General features: G+C 37.1%; 1 protein-coding gene across 2 annotated transcripts in view; it reads left to right on the forward strand.

Annotated features, from left to right (window-relative positions):
* ATXN1 (ataxin 1) overlaps nucleotides 1-26,254 on the forward strand; it is a 265,056-nt gene that overhangs the window by 132,535 nt on the left and 106,267 nt on the right. For both annotated transcript variants that reach the window (XM_063298928.1, XM_063298929.1), the window contains exon 5: nucleotides 9,498-9,575. The gene's annotated coding sequence lies outside the window, so the exon portion shown is untranslated. The remainder of the gene's footprint in view (nucleotides 1-9,497; nucleotides 9,576-26,254) is intronic.

The raw sequence follows: 26,254 nt of genomic DNA on the forward strand, positions 1-26,254 counted from the left end.
TTCAACTGCTATTGGTCTTGAATGTATTATTTGTCTTTTGTACTTTTCTGGGATGGATATCAGTAATATATTAAGTTGACTGTCATTTGTATTTTATTTTGAAGACTGTCCTTAGAAATGGACTACAGGTTTTTATGTAACTGGGAAGGCTTTACTGGCTGCTTTCATATCACTTTTCAGCCTATATATTGCGATTTATGTTGCAGTACTGTGGTACCTTGGACAGTGTCTCTTTCCTCCATAAGGAAAGAGAGAAAGCTTTAATTCTGAGGAAGTATTTTGATGTTGGATCTTACTCCCACAACCCTTCCCTCCCTAATGTCAGAACTCAGGAGACCCCCCCCAAAAGGGAAAATTGGGGGTACCGCTTAGGTGCATTGGAGATATTATTTCTTTTTTTGTTTTTAAGAACTTTATTAATTTTTTCAACATATAGATAAAAACTAAAAAGGATGGAGCAAAAGAACCTACAAAGAAAAAGAGAAAAAACTAAAAAGTGTGGAAGTATAAACAAGACTACTACAGAGCTGACTTCTGACTTTCTACAGTAAAGATATAGATAAATCAGTATCACTCTCTTATTCCAATTTAAATTATAGTAAGCATTATTTCTATAAAACATTTCAATTCTCAATATAGCATTCCCTTCTAAAATAAATCTTCCCTCCCAGTTAAAGAACATGAGAAACCCCTTCAAACATAATTTTTCACCTATTAAACTAATAAACATTATCCTTCTTCACTCTAATTTACTCCTATCTGCCAGCTAAACTAACAAAAAATAACCTAACTACGTCTTATTACTATGGTATATTTATACAAATATCCAAAAAATAAAAACATCCATCTCAACTCTTAAAAAAAGTAATCCTGATAAACATATTTAAACAATTATCAAGGTAAACCCAAGCATTTAAACTAAAAGTAACCTGCCAACACCTTATTACTATTATATATTTAGAAAAGTAACTATATTAATACCCTTTTACCAAAAATATAAGTGTTATCCAAACGGCAAGACCGTTTATCTAAACCTGCAAAAGACCATACTGATAAACACATTTAAACAATTATCTCACTTCAAAGTAAAGCAAGGCGTTTACATATCTCAGTATTATACACAGAGCTTTCTTCTTGTCAAACTCAAATTTTACAGCCTGCCTTGAAAAGTCCAAAAATTTCACTAAGAGACTTAAACATATTCATGACTGGTATATAAGTGTGGGCAGGTCAAAGAGCTCTTCTGGGCTCATCTTGAAGTACAGTTTAATGGGCATTTTCAACCATGACCAGAACAAGTAATAACCTATTTGGCTGTATGAAAGTATTACATTTCTTATATATGCATTTATTTATAAAGATTTTTTTACTTTATAAAACTATTACTGCTCAACAGAGACATAATTTTAGTCACTTGTTTCTGAAATACTTGGCATCCTCAAAAATGTAAAAGCTAACTCTTGGTCTGAATACTTCATTAGCAATAAAATCATCTTTTTGTTCAAAGCCTAAAATGCTTTCTGAATGAATCTTGCTTCTCATTAATTTGAGCTTTAAGAAACAGAATAAAGGAGTATAAATAAGAGTGTTTCAAGTAACTCATAATTACATGTTAAAAATGTGTTATAGCTCATATAGGGTGCTCTTATTCAAGACTGAAACTAAAGATAAATTCACCTTTATTAGCTGTTGAAATAAGCTGAGTGTGATTCTGCAAATCAGCAAAAAATGGAAATAGCTTGAAGAAGAGGATTTGTGGGAGTGCACTAGGGAATGGTTTTACCTTATTCTAGCCTAGGAATCACAAGATGAATATGGGATAGGATTTCAGTTGTTTGTAATCATTACTGTTTATATACCATTCTTATGAATATTCTGGATATTTTGTATTAACTCTATAATTTATTTTAGAACAGATGGTTATACAGTGGATAGTTCAATAAATTCTTACCAAATGGGTAAAAATATTTTATTTCTAGAAATCTAACAAAAGATAGACAGTACAGGTAGACCTTGCTTACTAACTGTCTCATTCAGCAACTGTTTGAAGTTACGACAGTGCTGAAAAAATAACTTTATGACCAATGCCCACGTTTACAACCCTCAGTCATATGATCACCATTACATTACGTGTTGTCTTGTGCCTGATCCAATGTTTTTCTTTTTTTTCCCCCCTTGCAGAGCAGAGAGATTGGAAAGGAAGGGATTATAAGTGAGTAAGCAGGCACACAGTAGGGAATAAATATCTAAAGGAATGCAGTGGCGCTGGCAGCCGGGAGCACACTATGCAAATAGCTCAGTGTATTTCCCATTGTGTGCCTGCTTACTCTCTTGTAATCCCTTCCTCTCCAGTGATTGTAAATACAAACAACCCCTTCTTGCAAATTATCCCAGTGCCAGGGTGAGCATTCCAAAGGATGGGAGAGTGGAGGAAAGGAAAGCACAATCAAGTCACATGATTTCCCACTGAGCAACTGTTTCACTTAACGACAAGAGCTGCCAGTCCCAATTGTGGTTGCTAAACAAGCCTTGATGAAGTTAGATTTGTTTTTGTTCCTGCATTTACAGGAAATTGCTGAGAAAGGTCATGAATGAGTGAGGTATCATACACAGCTTTATACCTCCACCATCAAACAAACCAGAGATGCCACTGAAGTCTTGACCTGATGTCAGGAGGTTTGGATAGGATGAAACGGGATGCAATTGAACCCTAGTAAGATAGAATTGCTATTTATTCAGGCAGACTGTCTGTCAGCTCCAGCTGTAATTCTGGATGGGGTGACACTCCTCCTGAAGTAGCAGGTCCTATATACAGTGGTGCTTAAAAGTTTTTGAACCCTTTTGAATTTTCAATATTTCTGCATAAATATGACCTAAAATTCAATCTGTTCTCCACACAAGTCCTAAAACTAGATAAAAAGAAACCAATTAAACAAATGTATCAAAGACATTATATTTGTTCATCTGGTGTTAAATACCAATGATACATCATCTTGTAAAAATTCTCTTTCAAATTGTAATTCAGTGTACATTTCAGACCTTCGTTCCACATAATTTCCCATTGATCAAGCATGATATTATATCCAAAATTCTTTTTCCTTTTAATCATACCGTCTTTAACACATTCATCTTTCAAGTTCATTTGCAATAATAGTTTATACATCTTAGTAATAACATGCTCATCATTAGTACATAGATCCACTTCAAACCAGGTTTTTTCATTAACAAAATTACAGATTTTCTTACCCAAATTAAATCATTCTGTCAGTTGTACAAAAGCAAACCAATGACAAATGTAACCCTCCATTTTTAGTTCTTCTCTTGTTTTTAACTTAGGTTCTCCTTCCACAAAAGTTAGTAACTTAGCATTTGTCAGCTGTGATGATTTCACACTCATCTCTCTTTGAAAAAAAGCTTCCTGGGGTGACAAAAGAAGTACATTAGGAGACAATCTTGTTTTATATTTACTCCAAAGTCTCAGTATGGCACGCCTAATGAAATGATTTTTAAAACCCATTATTAACTTTGACTTTCTCATACCATAAATAGCCCTGCCACCCAAACCTCAAGTCATGTCCCTCCAACTCCAATAACTTCTTATTCTTCAAAGTTACCCACTCCATCCAAAGCAAACAGCAGGCATCAAAATACAATTTCAAATCAGGAAATCCTAACCCCCCTCTTTCCTTAGCATCTTGTAACAATTTATACTTAATTCTTGGTTTTTTACCTTGCCATATAAACTCTGTAAATATCTTTTTGCCATTTTTTAAATGGTGCATCTCTTGTCAATATTGGTATTGTCTGAAATAAAAATAACATCCTAGGTAAGACATTCATCTTAATCATTTTATAATTACTAAACTAACCAGATTATGGTTAGAAAAGGTATTAGGTAAAATATCCACTTTAAGAATCTTATTAGCCAAGTTCTTTGAAATCCATGTCGTATCAATTCTTGAAAAAGATTTGTGTCTTTCAGAAAAAAAATCATATTCTCTTGCCATTCCATTGTTGTCTCCAAGAATCCACCAAAACCAAATTATCAGTCAAGTAAAAAAAGGACTTCGGTAGTTTCCCTTGTTTAAGTTTAATTTCTTTACTTGAAGTTCTCTCTATAAGTGGGGAAACTACTCCATTCTAATCTACGAACAAACACCAATTCTGATAGGAAAATTGTGGCAGTTGGTCCATAAGATGTTTAAAGAACTTCTCTTTGTCTTTATTTGGCATAGATGCTCCAACAATTATAGATTTAAGTCCTTGCATCTGTACTTCAACTGCTACGGATCTACATCTACCGTGTTCATCAGAAATTAAAAGCTGTGGTTTTAGTTCTGGTTTAACATATAAAAAAAACCCCATTAGTCTTTTTCCAACCTGCAGAAATAAATTCTTCCCTCCAAAATTTATTTGTCAAATATTTAACATCTTTTTTTCTTATATGAGTTTCCTGTAGGCATGTCACATCATAATTTAACTTTCTCAAATGGTGAAAAATCGCCCTTCTTTTCTGAGGAGCATTAGCTCCATTTATACTCCAAGTGATGTATTTGTATTCCATTTCTAGGCAAATAATCCATCATCCCGTTCAGTATCCTCTACCTTTTTGGTAATCTTGTAGAGCTTTTTCTTTATCCTCCACAGAGCGTTGTTGCAAGCCTGCCCCATATTTGGCAAGGAAATCCTTGGCTTTTGGAATGGAGTTTAATCTAAGCCTTCTAACTTATCCCAACAAAATGCAATCTTGTTCTGTTTCAAAACATCTGTCAGATATTCTTTTCTTTTCCTTAAAATCCTAACAGGAATCTATTTTAAGACAATTATATCCACATTGTCAATTCTTAATGTTGTATCAAAATGACTTTGCAGAACTTGATTTCTTGTTCTTTTCCTAACAAAATGGACCAGAACATCTTTTGGTTTCTTATTAATTGTTGCGTATCTTGAGTTGTATCTCGAGTTGATATGAAAAACTTTATCCAACTCCTCTTCCATTGTTTCTTCTTCCCATTATAGAAGTTTTGCTAATGCTTGAGATATCTTTTATATTATATCTTCATCTCTCTTTTCTGGGAAACCCCCCCGCCCCCGTCTTAAACAGAATTCTTTTTCTCTAAGCTCAAGCAACACAATCTTACCCAGTTCTCTTTCTCTCTCCAAATCTCTGGTCTCCATCTTATTTTCTAAAGCTTCCACGCTGTCATTTACTTGTTTAACATCTCCAGCAGTCTTTTCCAACTTATCACCCAATCTCTTCTTGAATTCCAGAAATTTATTTTTGATAGATTAAGCAACTTTAGCAGTGAACTCCTCAAACATACTTTTAAAAAATTCGTGACTCCTGAATTTCGCCTTTGTACTCTTCTCATTGCCATGGTCTATAGCTCCCTCTAGTGTTTCAAAATGCAAAATACAAGCAAAATACAAGCAAAGAACACTCCAAAATTGAAAGTCAAAATAGAATTCCAATAAGGCAGGGGAAAGTTCTCCAATTACTGTTGTTTATATATTCAAACCAATCAGCACTGACAGAAGTTATAGCAACAAACCACTTTCCCACAGGAACATCAATATGACAAGATCCAGCTCCTCCAATGCAGATTTGTAAAAAACAAACAAACATACAAATTTATTTTGCTTCTTTAAAAAACAGCCAATAATCCCAGCTTTGGTCCTTACCCTAAATGAACAAATCACAAAATTCCAAATCAGATAATAAATAATCCCAAAAAATAACAAAAATCTCCAAGAGTATATACTTCTCTGCGCTGAAGAAAGCCTTTCTTAAATGGAAAAATAGATAAATAGTAATGTGTTTTAGAAATGGGGTGGTTGGTTTTAATGTCCATACTCCGGCTTCAATGCAGTTTTGAAAGAGATGACAGCCCTGCCTCCCAGCCGCTGCACTCACCCATTGATCGCTGGAACTCTGTTTCACGATCCACTTGTGAGGAATGGCCATCTGGAGGACAAATGAGATAATTTCCTGGATTCATCTTAGTTCCTGAGAATGCTTTGGGGTCCAGGGATCCTGCCCGATCCTCAAAAGCGCTGCATCACCGGTTCAGCTTAAAAGGTGAGCTGCTCAAGCCACTGTAATCCCCACCGGAAGTCCACATATAACTAATAGTCATGAAATAGGGAGCACTTAATTTACATACATTCACAAGTTTTATGAAGTATACAACTTGCTAAGAAGACAGATTATTTGTGGCAAATTGCAATGTCCTATAATTATAAAGAATTTGCTTTCCAATTTTGAAAAATGTTTTTAATTTTTTAAAAAAGATTTCATAGGCAAAAATAAAGTCCTAGGGATATTCTTGACACTAATTTTCTACTGTTGATATTAATCAGGTCTGAGCATTTTCTTTTATTTCAGCATGATTTGTTTTAAGTTATAGTTTCTACCGTTAATTTTTATGGTGAATATGCACTTGAATTTTTCTGGCATATACATTTTAGAATTTGTATCAAAGAAAATTCCAGCTCCTATTGATGCTCCCAAAATTTAAAGAATAGTTTGGGGATTTGTGTGAAATATTCAGAAACAACAATGTATATTACTTCCCCTTTCTGCTGCATTTTTTAAAAACTCGTGATTATAATGCAAAGCTACAATGTGATTTAATGGCGAGATCCACAGTTAGTTGATGGTTGTTTAGGACAAATGTAAATGATCAGAATGCACAACCACCACAAGATACTCTATGGGCAAGATTAGCATATGATGCAGTCCTTCTGGGAATTAGCAGTTCATATTCTAAATTGCTAATGTTTGACTTTTTCACTGCTTTATTAAAATTGCATTTTGAAGGCAGGCATTCTTCTACAGTAGGGCACTAAATCAAGCAAGCAGTTCTCTATTTAAGGAAAGACTACAGTACGGGTAATTTCTGTACTTTCGGAATGGTTTTCAATGGCTAGAAGGAGACATATGGGAATGGTCACCAGAGAGTAACAGTTAAACAACTGGAGAAGTAGATTTGAAGTTTCTTTCTAGAATGCTGATGGGGAAACTATGGCATCATAGAAAAATATGTAAAAAGCCCAAGATCAGACTTCTCTGTCATTTAATCCTGCTTTTTTTTGTTGAAATAAAATATTATTTCTAAAGAAGGGATGGAAAACCTTGTGCCTCCTGGGTAATTTCAGAGTGCAACTTCCAGCATACTGATTAGGGTAGTTCAGCAGCATTTGTAGGAGCACACATTTCTCCAGCCTGTAACACCAGCAGCAGCCTATAACACCATACCATCATGCTGCTTATTTTACATTACCTAGTAAACAGTTTGAAGATAGCCACCAGTGAGTTTGACTAAGCGTAGGATTATTTATATAAGCATATTGATAAATCTTGTTAATTCTTGGGTACTTGTTATACCCAGAGAAGTTTGTTTCTATACCAGCCTAATATGTTGACTCTTCAGCATGATAGCAGGGCAAAGGAACAGTGTTCATGTGGATGGAATTAGATGATGCTTTACAGTATCCAGTGAGCTCTATAACTAAAGATCTTTTGGGAAAGGTTTACAGTTATAAGACTGGATTTCTCCCAGTTAAAAAAATCTGCGGTATGGTAGCTGAATCTAAATAACCCTCATCCTGGGGATCATTAAACATGGTAAAGGCTATTTGCTTTGAGAGAACTGTAGTCTGCTTTTCATTTACCTATTTATTCACAGAGTGTAAAATAAATTTTGCCTTGTGGTAAAATAAATCTTTAAAACGAGAAAGAAGATTGATTTATTTGCGAACGATGTATCTTGTTTTAATAGTGGAAGTAGCTCTTTTATTATGAATAATATGGTAATTGCAAACACAGACCATTATTATTGATCAATGATGTAATTCTCCTACAGATGGATAGAGGAGAATGATGTAATTTTTATTAAGTTACAAGACCATGACCTTGAGAGATATCAGATGATACAAGTATAAAGGGAAAGAAAAAGCATTGTTCTTTAAAAAAAAGTTATTTTAGTGTTAACATTTAATATAGTGCAAACTGAATGCAGTTCAATCATTATTCAAAAGGTCCGGCATTTTCTTATGAGTAAGACAATACTTTTAGGTGATCTGATATATCTGATATTTTAACAGTTTTTTGTTTTTACTGCCTAAATCATAATTCCTGCATACAAATTGTTGCCATTTACTTGAAACAGCTCAAAATTGTTTAATATTCATAAGCATTATATATAGAAAATCTTGTTGCATTTAATGAACATGGAGAGAATTGTGGGGAGAATGGTGCTGAATCGGTTTGTGTGGCAATTAAGCATGCCTAATTTCAAAGAACTAAGCACTATGAAAATTACTGATAATTCTATTCAAGTAAAGGTGTACATGCTGAAAAATTACCTTGCATATTTTCATGGACAGAATGTAATCCTTATGTGCTTTGAGAAACTGTTATGTGAGCTCAGTAGAATAGTTAAACTACGCTAAACCATAACTGATTTCATGTGTTACATGCATTGGCGGGAAATAGATGAATGGCCAGTAAAAAAGGAGTTACACTGATGATGTAGAAAAAACCCTTATTAATAAAGGAAATCAGTAACTATTCTATCTAAATGTACTGCAATAAGAGTATCACAAATAGTGAGGTACAAATTAGGTACTGATCAAGCTGGCTGAGAATCCTGGGAATTGTACTCCCAACATTAAAAAAAACACTAATCCATTTTTAGAGTCCCACATTCCAATTATTGAACATGCAAAGAAAGATGGTAGATGTTCACATCAACTAAAAACACCAGTGTTTAAATTCAGAGGACACTGTATTACACAAAGGTGTTTGAACAGAAAATTACACAGCAATCAACATATCATTAAATACTTCAGAGATAGGCAAGATTCTTTCCCTCCATCCGTAGGACTATCTGCAGTGGTCAGAGGCCATGGTTGGGGGACTCCTGGTCTATAATGCAGCCAGGAAGTAGCAATACTATAGGATGATAAATATAACAAATCAGCAGCCTTCTACCTGGGTTTTAAAAGAAGAAGCATTCAGTAAAATACATAATTGTATTTGATCTGATTGTGTAAATATCCAGTGCATCTCAGGATAACTCTTGCAGAGAACAGGCAAAACCCTCAAAGAATAATTGCTTTTGTTTTAACAGCTGCAAAACCTAATTGTACATACATTTTCAGTGCTTTTCGTGATTAAAAGAACAAGTCTTTCTGAGATTTTTATGTGCTATTCTATCTACTGTTTTACTCTTGTTCAGATTTTTTTTACCATTCATGTCAATAATTTTAAAAGAATTGTTATGGTATAATTGTATCACAGTATGAAATTGTGAGCCACTTAAAAATTCTTAAAAACTGTTGGAGAATTTTTACTCAGATACATTAACTATAAATAAATGAAGAAAAATAATTCTGTAACTCAATATTTAATGATATGCTTTGTTCCTTTACAAGGTGTTAAAAATTAAGAAAATAAGGTAAAAAAGAAAATATTCATTATCTTCTTCCTGCAGGTGAGAAGATCAGATGGTATACAGATATATTTGAAAACCAAGCAGAAAATTCTGAAGAAGATTGTTCAGTGTGATATGGTGAGCATGTTCATGTTTCCCCCTCTTTTAATAGCAATTACAATAAATTATATCTACTGGAAAATTTCATTATCTTCTAATTATGATGAACAAAGATCACAAGTGAAAAAATTCTTTATAAGAATTTTATATCCTCTGAAGCCTCCCAAGATCCCATGACTGAGATATGGAAGCAAAGCAGCGGTTTTCAGTGACATGTTTTATTTTTCTGTTCATTGACATAGCATAGAACATGAATCTTTAGACCTCTGCTAGGCTATTGCCATTGATTCTCCTTTCCTAAAGAACCTCAACAGATGTCTAAAACTCAGCTGAAAAATTCAACTGTACCCACCAACCTATGACCTTTGGAATCCAACTTCTTTTTTTAAAAAAAAGTAAAAGACTCTAAAGAATAGTTATGTACTCCTATGATATATGAATGTCCATGTGCTCTTGTTGCATTCTTTCTCATATAAATGGTGCTGTTAACACTGATCTACTGATCTTTCTGAGAGTTCAGGTAGTAGATTATTATTTGAACACCAGCAGCTGGCAACACAGAGTTGAAAGCATTGATTGTTTGTTTGCAAGACCTGCTTATAGTGAATTCAAGATTCAAATTCTTGCACTTCTTTCTATTCCCATGTGCTGTGATGGGCTGGAAGCCCATCTCCTTGGGGCAGGATAGATGCTTTCCGTTTGTCTCTTGCTTTGTGAATACTTAATCTGGTATTGGGCTGTTTTCTTGTGATCATCTAAGAATTGGCTTGCCTGCATACCATAATCCATGAAATTGAACACCACCAAGAGGTCTAAAAGGATTAGGAGGGAGCACTCGACCCATCCAGGTTCCACCAAAGGTCACAAACAGAGCAACCAATATTGTTTCTTTTCTACATCCAAACTGAATTCCACTAATTTCTTGAGAAACTTCCCCCAAAATGGAAGATTGAAGACTAGGCAGAATTCTCCCCAGCATTAGGTAGCCCATCTAAGTTTGTGATTTTCTGCAAATGTGATTGCATTCCCTCTACCTCTTCTTTATGAAGGAATGTAACTTTTATGGACTGTCTCATTATCTTACAGCTACCTTTCTAAGATTCACTAGTTTTGTAATCTTTTAATATTCTGTTTTTTAATTTTCTGATACCTTTATACACATCTTAATTTAAAAAACAATTATTCCTTTGAAATAATTATTTTGAACTTCACTAAGAATATTTGCAGAACTGAGGACTGAACTTCGTTTCTGTTTTTCAAGTTTAAGCCTGTGGTTTTGGTACACATTTTATATTTTCTTTAGCCTGGAGCTATTTGGATTTAGAAATTAGTAGCTAAAACATCAGTAGTTCCTGGTGCTCTAGTCCTTTTACTTAGTATCTCTTTTGTTCCCTTCACCTCCATTACAAACCTAAAGATAGGTGCATGAAAAGACTTAACGTCAGTTGGCAATGGAACTTGTATACCATGTTAATAATATGAAAGACCTTCTTCCTCCAAAGTCTGTTTAAATTTAATACTATATTCTGATCAGGAAGAAGAAGATGAAGATACCATGTGACTGGGAATCAGTATTAAAAGGAGTTTTGTAACTGAGGCAGAATACTTTATTTAATACAACATTTACTAATTTGGGGCTGTTATAAATGCTGAAATATACTTTTTAGTTAAACAACTGTGCAAGCAGCAATAGGCTAAAACATTCCTTTTAACTTAAAATTTAAAATTTAATTTAATTTTAAATTTCAGTTTATAATACATGTTGACAGGAAGAATGATTCAATCTCATCTGTGTCATACTGTAATGCAGCCTTTCTGAACCTTTTGACCCTGGAGGAACCCTTGAAATATTTTTCAGGCCTCGGGGAACCCCTGCACATTCAGGCTCAAATATAGGCCAGAGGTTACAATAGTATTATATTCATTTCATGTATATATGTGTTATAAATATGCATTAACAGTGTTCTTAAACTAAAATAAAGAATAAACCTTACCTCTTTTAATGTGAAGTTGCCAGAATTTGAAATAATTTTAAAATAAATCGCGATCTCCCAGGGAACCCCTAGTGACTTCTCGTGGAACCCTAGGGTGTTACAGAACCCTGGTTGAGAAACCCTGCTATAATGCAACAGCTTGCTTGGTTGATCAAATGCTAAATTCTGGCTTGACATTTGGAGTTTTTTTAGAACTTGTGTGCGCCTTCATTCTCCTCCACTACATGTGGATTCTCTCTTCTATTTCTTAAGTTTACCTTGATTACCAGAAACCCATGGCAATCCATGCTTTGAAGTTGGAGGTTGGAGATATAGCTAGGAGGAAACCAGAATTTAAGAGGGGAAGGGAGTACATGAGCCTTTGGGGCATCCCTGTTTGCCAGTTCATGGCTTGCATTATTATGTATGAATAAAGATAAAGGTACTAGTACGTCTTGGGTCCTTACAATAGTGGATCATTTCTACAAGAACCTCCAGTTTTGTTTTGTTTCCAGTTTTTTAAAAGATTTTTTTCTAGATTTTTATTTTATTAGGCTGGTATATTGCAAAGAAAACACTGGTTCTTATTTACATGAAATACTTGGGCACCAAAGACATTCTTAGAAATTACAGCGCTTCGTGTTTGAAAGATGCCATCATAAAGGGGGAAAAAACCTAGAGGCATGTGTACAGAGTGCCCAGGAAGCTAGAAGAGGGTGCTGTAGGTTGTACTTCCTTGTAGTATCATGTGGTTTTGGATTTGGTAACTGTATACTGTATATTTGTTTTGTATTATGAGAAATGGGGAATTTGTTCTACTTCGTAGAGAAAATGTGTGGCTTGGAATTGGGGTTCAGCCCCCTCTTGTGCTTTTTTTCACAGTTTCTTGTTTCAATTAAACATTTCTGAGCCTCATTAATTAAACTTCTGTGAAATATAAATTGGATTTGAAAACCTTTCATTGAAAAGAGTGATTCTGAGTGTTTTTTTAATTCTGACTATGCTTCTACCCTTTACTTAGATTCTTTGGTAAGTTACTTTACTTTTAACCTTACTCAGTATGGGAATGAAGTCTTTTGTAACTTGCCATATTTGGGGCTACCAGATCTGGGCTGTAAAAGTAGGTGCAACTAGGTATCAACAAACAGTAAATTTCCTGTACCTCTTTGCTGCCATCAAGTATTGTTCCATGACCATACAGCCAGATTGGTAGCCCTGTGTGGAAGTCATTTTGGGAATAGGCAAGCCTTCTAGGGAACAACTAGATATACACTACCCCAGATGTTGGGAGGCACTGGTTGTGAAAGTGTATCTATTTGGAATTAAGATTCACTTTTAATCAGTAAAGAGGAAGGCAATGATTCATCATGGAGTCATTGAGGGTCAGCCCAGTTGGGACCCTATTTTTATTGTACAGTAAATTATCTTCATTCAGTTGAAGTCTGTATTGCTGACATCAGGCAGTTATCCAGTTCCTGTATATCAAGCAGTACTTTGGAGGTTCTGGTGATAATTCAGTTTCAGACTCTGAAACTTTGGGAGAATATTACTGAATCAGGTGCAGCCTTCTAATGTCCATTGTCCTGTATCTCATAATTTATATATTCTCTATTATATATTTTTTTCATTTCTCTGCATCTCTGCATTCTTATCCAGTGAATAAAAGCATTTAGAGAAAGTATACTCAGATAAGGTATGTAAATAGTAGACATTCTTCATAGACTAATATTGTACAAGTGCTTGTACGATATAAATGCAAGGGTGATGAGTAGAAAAACAAATGTTCATTCTCCCCCCCCCCCATTTTTGTATATGTAGCTTAAATGTGTTTTGGTTTAGTTAATATTTGTCAAGTGGTCTGAATTTACTGTAGTCTGCATTAATCAGGGACTGCATATATATCATACTTTACAAATTCATTCAGATCATAATTTAAAGACAGTTCTTATTTAATATTAATATTATTACTAACTGTAATTTGCCTAATCTGGAAGTCATCCGAAATGCTGCATAGATAAAAGCAGGAAAAATAGTGTAGCTCTATGCAAGAAAAAAATATTAAGTCTACATGGTACTCTGAACTGCCTTGACTTTTGCTCTGGGGTGCAGTGTTAAGGAAATAAAACAAGAAAACCCTATCACATCTTCCAAGTTTCCTTGGGAAAAGAACAAGAAGCAGCTGTAAAAATCAATATGGTGTGAAGTGTAACTACTTCACAGAAGTATCTTTTGCAGTATTTTTCTTCCCAGAGAGGAATGGTACTGCTTAGTCATGATAGACTAGGAATCTATAAACTAGGATATCACAGTTATGCACATGCTTTGAAAGAGGTGCTTTGCAGTGCATAGGAGTACATAAGAAGCTCCTGTCTTCAGATCTTTAAAGCAGCTGTGTTTTTTTCCAGACTTGCTACTTATCCATAAGTTGCCTCTGTACATTGCGAAGCACCTCTTCTGACAGACTTGCATACCCCTAATACACAATCCCATTTTCTAAAGTAACTTTCTTCAGAGAGGTTTAATAAACATATTATGTCTAAAACAATATATGGAGCTCTATTAGATATTGTAACTGCACTTATAACAATGGGAATTTATGATCATGATACTGAATATGCAGTAACAATTTCCATTTAGGACTAATATAACTTATGCTTCTGCTGATTGTAATTATGGTTAGGGTGCAAAAAGAGATGTGTCCATGTAATGCCATCGTAGACCTAACCAGCTTCTTAAACTGTGTCTAATGAAGCAGGGAAATTCAATTTTGTTTAATTTTTCTACTTATGCGCAGTTTATTCCTGCCACAGTTTTCCATTCCATTGTTGATTTTTCCTCTTTCTTATATATCATGCACACCAACAAATGTATGATTTGAAATATCCAGTGTAGTGTTATTATGATAATGCTTCTCTGCATCTTTATAGGATACTTCAAAGAAAATCACTTGCCCTAAATTTAAATGCATATTCTCCCATCTTCACTATAATGCACGATGTTTAACACAGGTGAGTATCAATATCCTTACATTGTAAAAGTTTGAGTCTAAGAGGTAACATTGTGTTTAATGCCATTGATGAGCTCATGGGTGAGATGAGGGGTTTTTTATTACTCACCTTGCATTATTAACAACTATATTACTTCATTTGGTTGTTAATACCATTTTAAATTAATGTAAGATGTAGAATTATGGAAATAAACTAGGGCAACCTCTACTTAACAGGAAGTTGAAAAAAGCAATATACAAATTTGTCTTTATGCATTCTGAATCATAGATACACTTGAAAGCTGCTTACTGAGCTAGTATCCCAAACAATGGAAGTAGGTTTATTAAGTGTAGCTATTTCTCAATTTTCTCATATGCTGAATTGAGTAATAGAACTTTACCTCTTTTTCTTAAGAATTTTTTTAACATTTAGCTATGTGTGCAGTTAGCACTGGGTCCCTCAGGCACATTGTAGGTCAGCATTTTCAATGCCTGAACGTAGTAAATTAGGAATCATATTTTATGTACAAGTAAATTCCAGTTTCAAAATTATGAGTTTGCTATATCAACAAATCCTTCATTTATTACAGCAAAGGGAAAATAAATTGCTCAGTGCAATATTTATTTTGATGCATAGCCAATTGATGTTACTCTTGCATAAATGGTTTCTTCCCTGTTCACTCTTTGATGCTTTTTAGTAAAAAAATGTCATGCGTAGGAATTAGCACAAACACCAGCAAAATTTCACATTTTATTTTTGTCTTCCATTATGAGGAGTTGCCTCAGATATTGTTAGGCTTAAAGTTTTGACTGTATATCTTTTAAATCCTACCTACCTACCTACCTACCTTTGGACCTGGTCACTTTTTGATGCTGTGCTTCTACACAGCACTAAATTGAATATTAGCTATTAGCCCCCCCAAATTTGCCTATCCCTGATAAAGAAGTTATTCAAGTATAGGTGCCATATTTCCATTTCATGCTCCTTCTTTTCTAGATGCATTCTCCATTAGTTATACCACATCTAATCACATGTTGTAAGACAATATGAGCATATTCTCATATTGTATATCATATGAGTCCATATGATATACAAGTCATCAGTCCATATTCATATCTGGACTCGTAGGTCCAGAGTTTAATTACCTTAATTGCTACTTTGCTGTGATGAACAGTGAACTGATATCTGATAAACAAGATGAATTTTAACCTAGAATTACACAGTTCTGCTTCAGTTCTAATTAGAAATAAGATACTGAAGTGCATTTATTTTCTTTTGTCCTTGTGGGATGTTCCAAATTGTGGCAGCAAAGACTTGTTTTCTGCCTGTTTCCTGGGACTTAGTTAAGAATTGAGAGGAAGAGCAGATTTTCTTTGGCTTGTGCTGCATTTTATATGTATAATAAAATTACGGGAAAAAACTCCTCCCCCTCAAAGAGGAAGACTACAGGTAGTCCTCGACTTACAACCATTTGTTCAGTGACCATTCGAAGTTACGGCAGCACTGAACAAAGAGAGTTACAACCGATCCCTGAAGTTGCAGTGCCCCCCGCAGTCACATGATTAAAATTCCGGCACTCGACAGCCTGCCAACACTTACAACCACAGGGGCACTTCAACTCCCCACCTGCTTATCTCTCCCCCACTTTTGCCCTTTCGGCCCCCTGCATTTTGTGGCCCCTGCCACCCTAGCTGACCTTCATCATCATCTTGCTCCCACTGCTGACCAGGCATGCCTACCATGCATGACCTGGGGAGGCCCTTCATGAAGCAGCTGCTGGCCACACAAGACTTTCTTCCCCAGGTCATGCATGGCAGTTGTGGAAGATGGCCTCACATGGCCAGCAGCTGCCTTGCGAAGGGCCAGACTGGGCATGCCTTGTCAGCAGTTGGAACAAGAAGATGGCAAAGGTCTGCTGGGGTGGCGAAGTGAAGGGTGGCAGGGGCTTTGGAGTGCAGGTGTCAAGGGTGACTGGGACTGGGCTGGGGTGGCTGTGGCTTTGCACTGCACTGCTGGGCCGGGCTGGGGCTGGGCTTCATGCTGTGAAGGGCTTTATGCTGTGCTGTGGTTCAAGGGCTTCTTGCAGCTGCAGCATGCCAAGAAGCCCCTTTGCGCCGTGCTGGGCACCTGAGGCTTCCAGGGGCACCTGCGGCTTCACACTGCACTGCAGCTCAGGGGCTTCAAGAAGCCCCAGAGCCATGGCATGCCAGGAAGCCCCTGAGCTGCAGTATGGCAAGCAGCCCCAGAGCCACACAGTTCTGGAGCTGCTTGCTGCTCCACAAGGCAAGGTGCAGGGCGGCCAAAAGGGCAGAGATGGGGAAAACAGGCAGTTGGGGGAAGTTGAAAGGGAGGCAGTCCCTTAACTTGGAAGAACTGAGGCTTGGGGCTGGGAGGGACCGAGCCTGGAATAGCTTGGATTGAGGTGGGTCCTTGGCTAACGACTGGTAGAATTCGGTTAACAACAGTAACAGGGATTGCCGGGATTGCCATTGCTAAGCGATGCGGTCAGGTGACATTATGCTTTACAACCGCATCAATTAGCGATGGAAATTCCAGTCCTAATTGTGGTCGTAAGTTGAGGACTATCTGTAATCAGAAGATTTAAGATAAACACTCTTTGAGTCAAGCTAAACTGGTGACTACATGGGCAAATCAGATAGTTTTCTTGGCAAAAAATATGGAAGTGGTTTGCCATTTAATATTTCTGGTATGTTTCTCAACTTTCCAGTTTAGTCTATAGCCCTGGGATTCTTTGGTAGTCTTCTATTCAGATACTAACAGTTTTGACCCTTCTTGGTTTTTTTTCAAGATCAGCCATTGTGCACAAACAGCCATTATGCAGTCTGGCAGTCTTCTATAAGACAGACAGACAGAATTCTTATTCTAATATCAATAAGACTCCCTATCCCATCTAAATTTTTACATTTTAAAATCCTTTTACTTAAAAAAGAAGAAGCAGCAGGCTTAAAACGTAACAATTATTTGCTTGTATGAGTGCCCATTTGCCAAAAGTAAGGACAAAAGCAAGCAATATAGTAGGGAGCTATAGGGGAAAGACTGAGCCTATAGCGGAGAAGGCTAGAGGTCTCAACACACTCTCTCAAAAGCCTACTTGATCTGGCCCTGCCTCCTGTTTTGGGTTAATGGCTTTTTAGTTCTGAATGTCACTTCCTATTTCTGGGGCATACTTCACCTACAATCCCCCCCAAGCTCAATTTATAAGAGATTTAGGGCTCCCACTACCTATGTTGACTTCCTGGTAATTAAAAGGCAAAAATGAGGGGAAAAATAAATACTTTATTTTATTTGCTGGCTGCAAACTTAGTTGTGTTTGGGTAGAGGATTCAGCCTTTCTTTGGGAGATAGACCAATCTCACATGAGATAAATGGAATCACACTTTATTACAAAACAATAAAAGACAAGATGTAGAAATCCCTTGTTAACATTAAATGTCCAACTTCAGACATTCATGTTAAAAGTCATAAATATAACTTGTTAAAAAGGCATATCTAAAAAAGACAATATCATGCTCCAAACAGAGTACAAAATAGTCAGCAACAAATATGAATTTTACATCCCCAAATTCCCAATAAAGAGACAATAAATCTAACTAATACTAGATTTGGAATGTGGCTGGAATATGATTTGAGGCTGACATTAAAACTCCAGTTTCCTAATTTCTACAAGGATTAACAAATCATAAACATAGCACAAACACAATAAAGAGAAATCAAAATCTTGATGGAAGTTGCTAGCTGGACATGTTTCCTATTTCTACAGAAAATATTCTTTAACAGACAATTCCTCTACTTTTCAATTTACCTGTATTTGCCCACATATTTCTGGAGCTGTGTGGAAGAATCTTTTGGGGGAAAGAGAAAGAATATGGGGGGAATCTCTTTTTCTCTTCATGACAAGCAACATCTCTTCCTCATAAAGTATGCAGTCTGCCTAAGAGGTTGTACATTGGGGATGTCTGAGTTCTGCTGGCTGGCAGGGGAACAACATTCACAACAGGAACATACTGCAAAAGGGGTACTGCCAAAGGTTATAGTGAACATTCTGACAAATGGTGATTTCTCCCTGGCTATATCCCTCATGCAGCCATGTTAGGAATGTGCAACTTTCCCCCTCTCCAATAGCTACTTTGGGAGAAAGTGTAAATATATATCTTGATCATTGCAAATACCACAAGGTTGGATTAATTGGTAGCCAGTTAAGCATATAAACAACATCGAAAACTTTCACGTGAGAACTGAGTAATTTCCCACATTTAAAGACCTCTAAACTGTTAGGGTTTGGTAAACTTCAAAATATTATAAATCTGTATGCCAAACATTACTGTGATTCACTATGATCAGTGAAACAATGAAAAATTCTGGCAAGTTTTTTTATTTATCAAATTTCATCACTGTCCATCTCCCTCAAAAGAGGGACTCTGCCATTTACAGTAAAGCTAAAAAGAGATTAAGATACAATAAATACAAGATATCTTAAATATAAATATAAATTAGCATCTGGGATGGCAATATTAGAAGTTCTGATTTAAATTCATAAATACATGGGAACCACTTTAAGGCACTAGCCACCCCCAGGATTGACTACCCCCCTTCCCACCCCAAGCGAGATGGCAGAGCCAGGTCTTTAACCCTTTCCGGAAGGCCAGGAGACAAGGGGTCTGCCTCACCTCTGGGGGAAGAGTGTTCCATGGGTGGGGGCCATGGCAGAGGAGGCTCACTTCTTGGGCCCTGCCAGTCGACAGTCTCTCATGGACGGGATCTATAACATGTCTCCTGCCTGACTGGGTGGGATGGGTCAATGCAATGGGGATGAGACGGTCCCTCAGGTAACCTGGACCCATGCAATGTAGGGCTTTAAAGGTCATAACCAACACCTTGAATTGGACCCAGAAGCAAACTGGCACCCAATGCAGCTCCCTCAGCAAATGTGTTATGTGCACCACCCTTGGGGCACCCAAGACTGCTCATGCGGCTGCATTCTGAACCAGCTGTAGCTTTCAGATACTCTTCAGTGGTAGCCCCATGTAGAGCGCATTGCAGTAATCTATACGGGAGATGACTAGGGCACAAGTGACTGAGAGCAGGGCTTCCTGATCCAGGTACTGAGAGAGGGTGGTCACAGCATCACTTACAACACCTGGGATGGAGATGTATAGTTGAGTATCATCTGCATATTGATGATACCTCATCCCATGGTGATGGATGATCTCATCCAGTGTTTCATGTAGATGTTAAAAAGCGGGGAGAGTACCGAACCCTGTGGCACCCCACAAAGGAGGGGCTGCAGGCCAGATCTCTTGCTCCCTATCAACACGGATTGGGACCGGCCTTGGAGGAAGGAGGTGAACCAGCACAAAACTGGGCCACCCACCCTGAACTCCCTAAGCTAACCCAAAAGGATACCATGGTCGATGGTATCAAAAGCCGCTGAGAGGTCAAGAAGAGCAAGGATGCAGCAATTATAGAATGCTTCTGCACCATAATAATAGTGACATGGTGCAAAACAAAGCAGTCGGATGGTAAAAGTTACGAGCTTCCAGTTTGGAGAAATAGAATCCTTCCTTATCCTATCCTATAGTCAGAATTGATAGACCTTACCTGGGTGCAGAGATAAAAAGCAGATGCCACAGATGCTTTTTAACAGCTTAAAACTTAAACAGCTTTTGCTGTTTAATTTTCTTTTTGTGCTGTGCTTCCAATTTAAGTGTCAAATATTACTTTAATACTTTGTATAGCCGTTGGCACATTGTTGTGTTTGCATAACTATTCAAGATTAGAAGCAGCAAAAGAACAAATGCAGGAGAAAGATAATTTGTCTCTTGTGCACAAGTGGGATTAAAGAGCTTTCTCTTTTCTCTCTCTTTCCTATTTCCTCTTGTGCTATAAAATAAGCCAGTTAAGAAATGTAACAGCACAAAACCAAAGTGAATCAGGGAATGTAAAATCAGTTCTCTCTGCTTAGTAGTCTTCATGGCTAATAATAACACTGAAGAATCACAGCAGAAATACAGTTGGGGTATTTAAAAATTATAGTAAGATTTACAATGAAATGTAACACTGTCCAAATTAGTATTCTAAACGCCTGATGAATTGTGTGTAGGGTTCAGTCTACATGGTCACACTATTAGTGGTACTGATTTGTAAACTATTCTTTGTTTACTAAAACAAAAGAAAGGGCTATTGCGTTATTTCTAAGAGAAAAAAATGCATTTTCTCGTTTACATCTAGTTACAATTTGAACTAAATCTCTGAATATAGATTAGCTGTTAGGTGTAATAAAAGAGAGAGGCAACACTTCTGTAAAATTGACAAGATTGCAGAGTAATAATTATTTTCTTCTAAATTTGAAATGTGGTTGGATATGTCAGTTTTTAAACAGAGTTTGAGAAGTCTTTGGCTTTCAGAGTACACTAATCACAGCACATAGAGAATGATTTCCGAGTATAAAGCCTTGGGAAAAAGAAATTGACAGATTCCGTATAACTGAGTCAGGTGCAAAGCTCAACTCTGACACTTTCTTATCAACAAGTGTTGCACAGTTGATGTAAGAGAGTAATATACAGAATATAATGAATTTAATTTTGATGACTGCTCACCTAGCAGTTCGAAAACATGCAAATGTGAGTAGATCAATAGGTACCGCTTCGGCGGGAAGGTAACGGCGTTCCGAGTCGTCATGCTGGCCACATGACCCGGAAGTGTCTATGACAACGCCGGCTCCAAGGCTTAGAAACAGATGAGCACCGCCCCCTAGAGTCGGACACGACTGGACTTTACGTCAAGGGAAAGCTTTACCTTTACCTTTAATTTTGATGAAATAAGCTAATGGGGTCAGCTCTTCATAAAGTAATTTTACTGTCCTTTATGAAGAGCTGTTGTTAGGAATCCAAAAAGAGTTTGAGCTTTTCAGGGTATTTCATTTTTTACAACATAAGGAAATGCAACCTTACTGTTTCCGAAGAATGCTGCATTTTTATAAGAGAAAATGTCTTCGTGTTTTTTTCACAAGGCCAGTTTTGTTAAGCCAATCCCTTCAGCTTTCCTGCCTGCTAATTGACTCCTGGATGATGACATTTTCCATGCATTGCTACACTGTTCCCAGATTGTAACAATTTAATGCTGTTAATTGTTTAAGGAGTCTGGGTTTGCAACTCATGCCAACAATGGCAAGAGTGGTAACTGAAGAGCTCTCTGTTTTTAGAAAGTCTTTATTATTTTCTAATTAAGTATGTCTGAAATCTCTGCATGTGAGTATTTTAGATTGTTGCTGTTTTGGAATACTGGCACATTATTTAACCCCATTTCATCTAGAGGAAGTAATCCCTTCTATTCTCATTGTATTAAAATGGTAACATACTATAGTTGTGATTTTAAAAAACCACTACTCTTAAGTTCTAACCAGGCTGCCTTGATTCAAATTGTGTTTTAGGCTCTATTTCAAGCATTCCACTTTAATATCTGTGTAATTGGTTTAGACTGCTAGAAGACCTAACACTGAACCCTTCATTTAATGGATCCAGATTTAGTAGACTTTTGATGCGGTAGACAAAATTTGAGTGAGAATAACAGATAAATTCTATTGTATCTAAATTACCTAAGATGATTTGCATAGATTATTATTTGTGACAATTTATGTCATTTAAGTCATTGCATAATTACACACATAAGGTAGACTTAGATATTCAGTATAATGGACACAGTTTCACTGTAATTCCAATGGAAATTTTTGAAGTTATCTGAATTAGGTAATATAGAACAAATTGCAGACTTTCTCAACTGGGATTTTATGGTTGAAAAAATAAACATTGTTTTTGTATCTTGTGTGCCACACTCACTGCACTAGGAATGTTTATGCTTCGTAAATTTTTACACTTTGCTGTTGTTGTAAGCATTGTAAAATGGGAATTGTGTAGTTTAGAAGTGAATTGTGTTGTGAAGTTTTCATATTTCTTGCAATTTTTATGCAGTTCTCTGAGACTTGAAAATTATTTCAAAGGTTCCTCCATGGTAAAAAGGTTGAGAAAGCCTAGGTTAGATTAATAGACCTAGATGGAAAAAGAACATTTCACCAGTTCTAAATAGCTTCAGCAGTTGCAGGCTTATTTCAGGCCCCATGTTAAACACTTATTTTCAAGGCTGTTAAGACTTGCAACTTGTCCTAATCAGCTTCTCTCAAACAAAGTTGCCCATATGATAATCTAATTACAAAACCTTTTCTGGGTGCTGTCAGAGGGAAGTAACTAGGCCATGAAGGTGCCTTTTCAGTTATGATGCTGGATCTTTGCAATCCTTTATCTGGTGCTCACAGATGCTATTTTAGTACCAAAACAAAATCTTTTGAGTTTCCAGGGCCTTTGAACATTTTGCTATTTTGTTTTTCTGCTGTTCTTATTGTTTTTATTGTTACAGTTTTTAAATGGGCACTTTGAGGATTTCATTTTAAAAATCTGTGTTAAAATATTAATTAGAAGGACCATTCCTTGCCTTCCAACTATATCCAAGGGAAAGAAATTAGGTTCCTTTTGGACATAATTTGAATAGCAATGCTTAACACTTCAAGCACCATTATTTTCACTTGTGATCCTGGTAATATGGTAAGTATGATAGTTAAGAACTCATTTCAGTTTAAAGGCTTGGTTGAAAGTGAATTTACAATTTTAAATAGTTCCTGGTGGGCTGTTTTGATCAGTTGCAGATGGACATGGTTTTTAACAGGCGCATTAGCAGGATTATTGAACATGGATTATTCTTCTCTCATGAAGGCATGGTCCTCAGTCTAAAGGTTGGCAGTGAAGAGGAATTAGAAGCTGGAAAATGCTGTATTGTATGGTTATTCAGAATGCTGGTGTTTATATTTTCTTCACTGAGTTTGTGTGAAATTTAAATACTAATCTCAATCTCTCTGTGGAAACATTAATTTTAAATAAAATAATTTGGATTTTTTTTCTTGATATGCCACTTGCTTGTGCTAGGGGTTTATCATCTGTTCCTATTCTTAGTCTATATATTGTGGACTAAAGATACAGGATTAGCATAAAACAGAAATGGAAGTTTGCTGTGCTGAATGCTCTACTGTTTGTTAATGAACAGATTTAGTACAGGATCATGTGTGCATTTTACTGAAATAAGTCTTGGCAGGTTGCTTTCGTATACTGCAGAGGACAACCAGGTTAGCTGTGTATCAAAAGATAAACCTAGAATCTTACAGTAGTATTCCCCCCCAGCCCCACAATTTCCTTGTGTAAAAGTGTAATTGTTCATTCACCTGTTGTTTATTCATTTAGTCGCTTCCGACTCTTCGTGACTTCATGGACCAGCCCACGCCAGAGCTTCCTGTCGGTCAACACCCCCAGCTCCCCCAGGGACGAGTCCGTCACCTCTAGAATATCATCCATCCACCTTGCCCTTGGTCGGCCCCTCTTCCTTTTGCCTTCCACTCTCCCTAGCATCAGCATCTTCTCCAGGGTGTCCTGTCTTCTCATTATGTGGCCAAAGTATTTCAGTTTTGCCTTTAATATCATTCCGTCAAGTGAGCAGTCTGGCTTGATTTCCTGGAGTATGGACTGGTTTGATCTTCTTGCAGTCCAAGGCACTCTCAGAATTTTCCTCCAACACCACAGTTCCAAAGCATCTATCTTCCTTCTCTCAGCCTTCCTTGTGGTCCAGCTCTCGCAGCCATATGTTACTACAGGGAACACCATTGCTTTAACTATGTGGACCTTTGTTGCCAGTGTGATGTCTCTGCTTTTAACTATTTTTTCAAGGTTTGTCATTGCTCTTCTCCCAAGGATTGAACGTCTTCTGATTTCCTGACTGCAGTCAGCATCTGCAGTAATCTTTGCACCTAGAAATAAAAAGTCTCTCACTGCCTCTATGTTTTCTCCCTCTATTTGCCAGTTATCAATCAAGCTGGTTGCCATAATCTTGGTTTTTTTGAGGTTTAGCTGCAAGCCAGCTTTTGCACTTTCTTCTTTCACCTTGATCATAAGGCTCCTCAGTTCCTGTTCGCTTTCAGCCATCAAAGTGGTATCATCTGCATATCTGAGATCGTTAATGTTTCTTCCAGCGATTTTAACTCCAGCCTTGGATTCCTCAAGCCCAGCATGTCGCATGATGTGTTCTGCGTACAAGTTGAATAGGTAGGGTGAGAGTATACAGCCCTGCCGTACTCCTTTCCCAATCTTAAACCAGTCCGTTGTTCTGTGGTCTGTTCTTAGTGTTGCTACTTGGTCGTTATACAGATTCTTCAGGAGGCAGACAAGATGACTTGGTATCCCCATACCACTAAGAACTTGCCACAATTTGTTATGGTCCACACAGTGAAAGGCTTTAGAATAGTCAATAAAACAGAAATAGATGTTTTTCTGAAACTCCCTGGCTTTTTCCATTATCCAGTGGATATTGGCAATTTGGTCCCTAGTTCCTCTGCCTTTTCTAAACCCAGCTTGTCCATCTGGCAATTCTCGCTCCATGAATTGCTGGAGTCTACCTTGCAGGATCTTGAGCATTACCTTCCTGGCATGTGAAATGAGTGCCACTGTTCGATAGTTTGAACATTCTTTAGTGTTTCCCTTTTTTGGTGTGGGGATATAAGTTGATTTTTTCCAGTCTGATGGCCATTCTTGTGTTTTCCAAATTTGCTGGCATATAGCATGCATTACCTTGACAGCATCATCTTGCAAGATTTTGAACAGTTCCGCTGGGATGCCGTCATCTCCTGCTGCCTTGTTATTAGCAATGCTTCTTAAGGCCCACTCAACCTCACTCTTCAGGATGTGGCTCTAGCTCACTGACCACACCGTCAAAGCTATCCCCAATATTGTTATCCTTCCTATACAGGTCTTCTGTATATTCTTACCACCTTTTCTTGATCTCTTCTTCTTCTGTTAGTTCCTTGCCATCTTTGTTTTTGATCATACCCATTTTTGCCTGGAATTTACCTCCGATGTTTCTAATTTTCTGGAAGCGGTCTCTTGTCCTTCCTATTCTATTGTCTTCTTCCACTTCCGTGCATTGCTTGTTTAAAAATAATTCCTTATCCCTTCTGGCTAACCTCTGGAATTTTGCATTTAATTGGGCATATCTCCCCCTATCATTGTTGCCTTTTGCTTTCCTTCTTTCTTGGGCTACTTCTAGTGTCTCAGCAGACAGCCATTTTGCCTTCTTGGTTTTCTCTTTCTTTGGGATGTATTTTGTTGCCGCTTCCTGAACAATGTTGCGAACTTCTGTCCATAGTTCTTCCGGGACCATATCTACTAAGTCCAGTCCCTTAAATCTATTCTTCACCTCCACTGCATATTCCTTAGGAATATTAGTGAGCTCATATCTAACTGATCTGTGGGTCTTCCCTAATCTCTTTAGTCTGATCCTAAATTGTGCAATAAGAAGTTCGTGATCTGAACTACAGTTAGCTCCAGGTCTTGTTTTTACCGACTGTATAGATGTCCGCCACCTTTGGCTGCAAAGGATGTAGTCAATCTGATTTTGGTGTTGTCCATCTGGTGAAGTCCATGTATAAAGCCGTCTCTTAGGTTGTTGGAAGAGAGTGTTTGTTATGCAGAGTGAGTTGTCTTGGCAAAATTCTATCAGCCTATGTCCTGCTTCGTTTTGTTCTCCCAGGCCATACTTACCTGTAATTCCAGGTGTCATCTGACTGCCCACCTTAGCATTCCAGTCTCCCGTGATGAAAACAACGTCTCTTTTAGGCATGTTGTCC

This window comes from Candoia aspera, chromosome 3, assembly GCF_035149785.1.
Source record: "Candoia aspera isolate rCanAsp1 chromosome 3, rCanAsp1.hap2, whole genome shotgun sequence".
In the NCBI taxonomy this organism is placed as follows: Eukaryota; Metazoa; Chordata; class Lepidosauria; order Squamata; family Boidae; genus Candoia; species Candoia aspera.